Genomic DNA, 6,000 nt, shown 5'->3' on the forward strand with positions numbered 1-6,000 from the left:
TGTGGTGGATATGTCGGGGGCACCACTAACTTGGCCTCGAACATCACCACACATCATTTTATCATGGAAATAAACCATGTAATCAAGTGTTCCTTTGTTTATAAGACTTCATGTTCATAACGTATATTTTTTCAGTTCTCTATTAAATTGGTTTGAAAAGTTAATTCAAAGCAAATGTAATTGAATCCTTGTTCCCACTAAATACTATTTGCTGCATGCCAAATTCATGATTGTTAAGCTATGATTTTTTTTAATTTGCCTGTTTACTTATCCAACAAACCATGTGTTTGCCAAGGCTTCATTTCTTGAGCAGGCAAGTTTACATAGATATCAGTCGGAGGAGACGGAACAAATGCCTTTAAAAAAAATTTTTTTTTTTTTTTTTTTAAATCACACAGGAATTACTATACAAATTTGTGATTCATGTGTGATCAAAAACGGTTGATACCAAGACCACCACCTCCCTACTTATACGTAGAGCACTTTTGCACAGCTGTTTATCACAGTTAAATGCTGTTAGTGTATGCCACTAAATGCTTTCTGCCTCTCCTTGCAACATGGCTCCAGTCATTTATCTCTGTTTTGTGTATCTGATATGTTAAGCACAGTGAGCGCATCATCTCCTTCCCCACACGCACCTCTGTGTTCATTACTCCTGTAGGTAACCAGATTTCTCCTGCCCTCTGAATTTCTCTTTTAATTCCGGGCTTCTGGCTATAAGGAATGTACTTTCTGCGAATTTCATTACTCTGAAATTGAGCCTCTCAGCTTGAGTTTTTAAAGGACAATTGCATCGGTATTTGGCTAGTTTTGTGTCCTGTGAAACTTATTATTTGCAGTATTTCAGCGGTCCGAAGCAACATCGATGTTAACTTCTCAAAGTGCCCCGTACAGGTTATCATTTGTGATTAGGCATTCCATAGATGTAAACCTGGAGCCAGTGCTTTGCTTTCTGAAGGTTTGAGGAGGTGATGGGAGGAGGGCGTGCCGACTCTAGATGCCTATACATCCCAACACTGAGCTTGGTCTTGCAACCTTACATTAGACCTTGCACATGTTAGGCCACATCAAATCCCTTGACAGGAGAACATATTTTGTCTCCTTGGCAGCATAGACCCAAATTGCTAGGTGTTTACCACCCAGCCCTCCTGAAACATATTTTTCTTCACTTTGTGTACCTTGGGCAATGTTACTGCTTTTTAGTCTAGTCTTGCATGGGTCTAGTGTAATGTGTAGGAGGAGTCTTAACTGTTTCTGCTAGCTATCCATGGAAATTCAGAAATGCACTTTTTATCTTAAACTGTTAAACTGAAATTTAGTAGATAGTTTGAGGGATCGTATAGTCCAGGAATTCAATATTCAGTTTTGTTACCGCATTAAAGCATTTGAACCCATGAGATCGATGACATTAAACTGTTGACATTGCCATTTTTGTATTGCTCTCACGTGAGCTAAGACATCTCTTTCCTTTAGTACTGCAAATTCACTTTTATTTTTACATAACACTAGGTTTTTCTTTTAGGTCTGCCTCAAAACCTTCAGCGAATGCTAAAGGGATGCTTCACCAAACACCTCTAAATTGAATACTCAGTTTTATCAGATCAGAAACCTTTTGTCTAGTCATGTAGCAATTACGTTTGTGATGATTTCCCTGCAATTCCACCATTCCTTCGAACCCCCTGGCTAAAATATATTTTATTCTTTGGGCTCCTACTGTGAGTCTGCAGATTTAGGCTGGAATGATGCTCACCACAACACTAGAACTACTAGCACTGCTGCCAAACCTTTCGGAAATGGACAGACTGCCTCACTGCTATGCTTTCATGTATCTGAAGTGGGTGTGAACAGTGCGAAAATTAACTGGAGTCTAAGATTGGACAGATGGAAGACATGGTCATAGATCGAACTTTGTATTCCACGTGGCTCCTCTTTTGAAGGATTACTTAGAGCTGTGCAAAAGTGCTCATGCCTCCTGGGAGTTTTATAATACAGGTTTGGAGGAGAGGTTACTGTAAGCCAGGAAGTGCGAGAGTCACAACGATAAGTAACTGGTACGAATTGCTCTGCATTTCTAGACTCGGGCCATTAACCAGTAGTGTCTAGTTGAAATCCAGCTAGTTACTGCATTGCACTCTTAAATACATTTGATTCTTTGCTTGAAATCATTTGTTATTGTGTTGCGGTTTATCATTTTAGATAACCCTCATATTCACACAGTGTTAAAGCTTGCATCCATTCCTGAATGCTGACTATTGACCAAGTCTTGCACTGGCACAGTGCAGTTTTATTTTCATTATTATGGTGAACATATTCCCTGCTTCATGTGCCCCCTCGGAGATTGCTTCGCTATCAGTTGTGTACATAGCATATCCTGAAAGAGTAGCTTCGTATTTGTTATGAAATGATCGAGTTAATGTTTTTTAAAATATATTTTCAGCCTGTTTTTTCTTTTTTTTTTTTTAACCACATAAGTACAATGATTTTTCAGTCGACAAAAACCCAGCAGGTGGTGCATGAAATAAATGGAAATGTACATGTTAAATTAGTCTAACTTGACTTTTGTAAGGGCATATTATTGATGTGGCATTTTGTCTCCTTCGTATTCAAATGTCTTCATGTATGTTCTGCATACAGAACACAAAAGTGTAAATAATTTGCCTGTCACCGTCCTTCCACATGGGTTATTACATTGGTTTATGGCTTGTAGTTTACTGCTGTCATGCCTTTTAAACATACATTTAAATTAGCTATTTTGTAACTCTTACTGGAAGCAAATTTAAACATTGTATTTTATTAATAGCCTGTGTCTGTAAGTACACGTTAGCATGTTAGTCTCATTATTTGGACTTTTTTTTCTTTTTAAAGGGTGGGCTTTTCTGAAGTGAAACATCACCATCACAAAATCGGAAATTATTTCTCACTGAATAAAATGGTTAAATAAAAAGTTGATTTCATGCATCAATATATTTGCTTAATGTGCATTTGCTTTGAGCCATTTTGCAGTGCATAGTAGATTCCGATTCTGTGATTTAATTTGACCATTTTCTGAAAGTGATAGATTTATTTTATGTATAGTTAAGCCAAATGTTATTGTTATGGGGCGTAGCAAAATCTACATCATAAATTTTGACACCTTACAGTTGAAGGAAGAGGAGGAACACATCGCAGGAGACACTTCACGGAGAAACACACTTGGCAAGCAGTTTGCTTCATGTGATTGAACTGAACTTCTAAGAATTCATGGATAACATGAACAGAAATAGATGTGAATAAAGCAAATCTGCAAATATGGTAACCAGTAGCTCTACTTTAATTTTTATGTTGCTTAACTGTTTTATTTGAAAGAAACTTGTGATTTTCAAGTTATAGCTTTTGCAACGTTATTACTGGTTAAACTACATTTGAAATAATCTCCAAGCAATTGGAAGTCAAGTAACTCCTTGTTTTTATAGTAGTTTGTTGTTAAAACGTTCATGTTCTGATAATGTCTGTAAATGGTTCCACTTTGATTACAATAGATGTAGTGTTGTAATAAACTGTTTAATGCGGCCGCTGTGTAAATCTGTTAAAATTATTTGATGTATACATACCTCAGGGACCGTACATTCATTTTTTTTTTTTTCTTTTTTTAACAAAATAACTGCTAACGGCCCAGACCTGCAGTAGATTTATATTGGTTTATCATATGCATTGCATAGTCCTGGTGAATAAACAGTGTTCTAAATGCTTATTTGATATGGAGTATGCCACGCACTGATATTATTTTTGTAGCTGATTGTGTATGGTATGTAAAACTGTAAACTATGCTGGTTGCATCTCATTCCAATAATATTTGTAAATTTCTTTATGGAGGAGAGTGGTTATCAGACAAGCATAAACATGTATTTTTACACACGTGCAGCTGCCCTTGTATGGTCAATATTGCTTTCATTCTTAAAATTGACATTGTAACAATTTTGTGATTTTAGTCTGTGCTCCCATTTACAGTTGTACATTCATGGAAATATTTAACGCCTTAGCCATGTTTCCTGAATGGATGTAACTGGTAGAGGTACATTTCTATATGTGCATTTAATGCAGATTGAGTAGGATCCCTGAATTCTATGATGCACATTTAGTTTTAACTAATGTGTCTTGAGGTTTTGCAAACTATCTTTGAAACCAATACTTTGTAAAGTGAATTGAGTTTAATTATTTTTTAGCAAATGAACTGCATGTATAAAGCAAGATACATTTAACTACTTTCTATCTAACCGTGGATATCTACATAACATTATTTGACAAGGTTTCCTGCTGCACATGGATTTTCATTCTTAATTTGGTTTCAATTTTTTTCAAAACCTCATAAGGCTCAGACACATAAAACCTTAATTGAATCCCAGTGTAAATTGTACATAGTTTGCAAGGTACTGCAAGAGTTTGTTTTTGTATTGGTCACCATTTAAGGTGGTCTAGAGGTGGCTGTTAACATTGGATATACCCCTGTGCTAACAACTTTTTCGAAAATTGAATGATTGGTTTTATGAATGGAAATATTAGTGTTTGTTATGCTGTCATAAACTTAATTTTATATTCTTGTTACTGTGAAATGTTGAATTTTATTATTTTGTAAAGTAATGCCATTTTATCGAACAAATGATTAATTTGCATTGTCATACCAACATGGGTACTTGAAAAAGTACATGTGCTTATAGGGTCTTTACTCAAAAAGAATAAAGGTTTGAAATCCTTGATATTACATGGGAAGAAACGTTTACCCATCCTGCAAATTATTTTTAAATTATTTAAACATGCAAGTATAAGTTGAGGTAAGTAATATAACCTTTTGAATGCTAATATTTAGCTTATAACAAAGTAGTTAATGTACCTTTTTCTTGTCTCAATGTTGTTTACTACATGTTTAGAGCCTTAGTATTTTCTGAGTATGGACCAACTGCCTCTTTGGTTTCTAATCTAGTGTCATCCAGTTTACATCATGACGTTTAGGAAATTTCCCTGGTGTGCCATTTGATATATACTTTAAACTGCACATGAAGAATAATCTTGGGACAGATATCAAATAATGTATTTCAGTCTTTAGAGTCCGGTCTTATTAATGTCAAACCGTGCGATTTAATTCATTGTTTAACGTATTCTGTTTTTGGGAATAGTAATTTTATTGCAGCTGAAGGCATGTTTGCATTTTTTTCCTCTCTACTGTGTTACTCAGGCGGAACACATGGTGAAATGGAGATTTTACTGACCACTTTATGAAGAGATGCCTAACAAAATGCTCTTATTTCCAAAATTGTTTGCGATCATAATTGGTCTTATCCTAGATACAGGTTTAGTAGAAGGTTTAATATGCTTATATGTTGCATACAACAATTGTTTGGTTTGTATTGCGAGTCCTACTTAGGACGTATGGTAAATGCAATGGCATTTTGGAAAGTGTGGCTTGGTAAATTTCAGGATTACCTTTGCTTGAAGTAGCACAGTATATTACTTTAGCACGAGCACTTTGCTGGTGCAATCAAAATGATTCACAGCTAGAAATATTGATACTACCAACCAGATCATTAAAATCCATTGATCCTGTACTTTTTATTTTTATTTCAGTGTCAATAATTGGTATTCCTAGTTTATTTTATGGCGGATGAATTGCCTAAATTTACTTGTGAAAACACGCTGAGAAAAATTTAAATAGTAAGGGAAAATACATAGCCATAAATTTAGTTCAGTGATAGGCATATGTGCAGGCAGTCTTTATGTACATTTAACCCCGGTATTTCATGCATGTCTCCACATCCCTTTTATAGTTCAACACTAATTTTCATCACTTACGCTTGGTTTAATCGATATCCTAATTGACAGTTAAATCTGAAATATTGGGAAAACCACTTAACAGCAGTAACAAAATAGCTTTTTACTATACAACCTATTTATTGGTAAACACATTTTGTATTCAATTTGAACACCAGTACAAAAACAACTGATGATTCCAAATGAATTGCTTCTCTC

General features: G+C 35.2%; 1 protein-coding gene across 4 annotated transcripts in view; it reads left to right on the forward strand.

Annotated features, from left to right (window-relative positions):
• CPSF6 (cleavage and polyadenylation specific factor 6) overlaps positions 1-4,750 on the forward strand; it is a 389,871-nt gene extending 385,121 nt beyond the window's left edge. For all 4 annotated transcript variants that reach the window (XM_085653879.1, XM_085653881.1, XM_085653878.1 and 1 more), the window contains one exon: positions 3,141-4,750. The gene's annotated coding sequence lies outside the window, so the exon portion shown is untranslated. The remainder of the gene's footprint in view (positions 1-3,140) is intronic.
• Positions 4,751-6,000: the final 1,250 nt, after the last annotated feature.

The sequence above is a fragment of the Triturus cristatus genome, chromosome 4_1 (genome assembly GCF_964204655.1).
Source record: "Triturus cristatus chromosome 4_1, aTriCri1.1, whole genome shotgun sequence".
Lineage (NCBI taxonomy): Eukaryota > Metazoa > Chordata > Amphibia > Caudata > Salamandridae > Triturus > Triturus cristatus.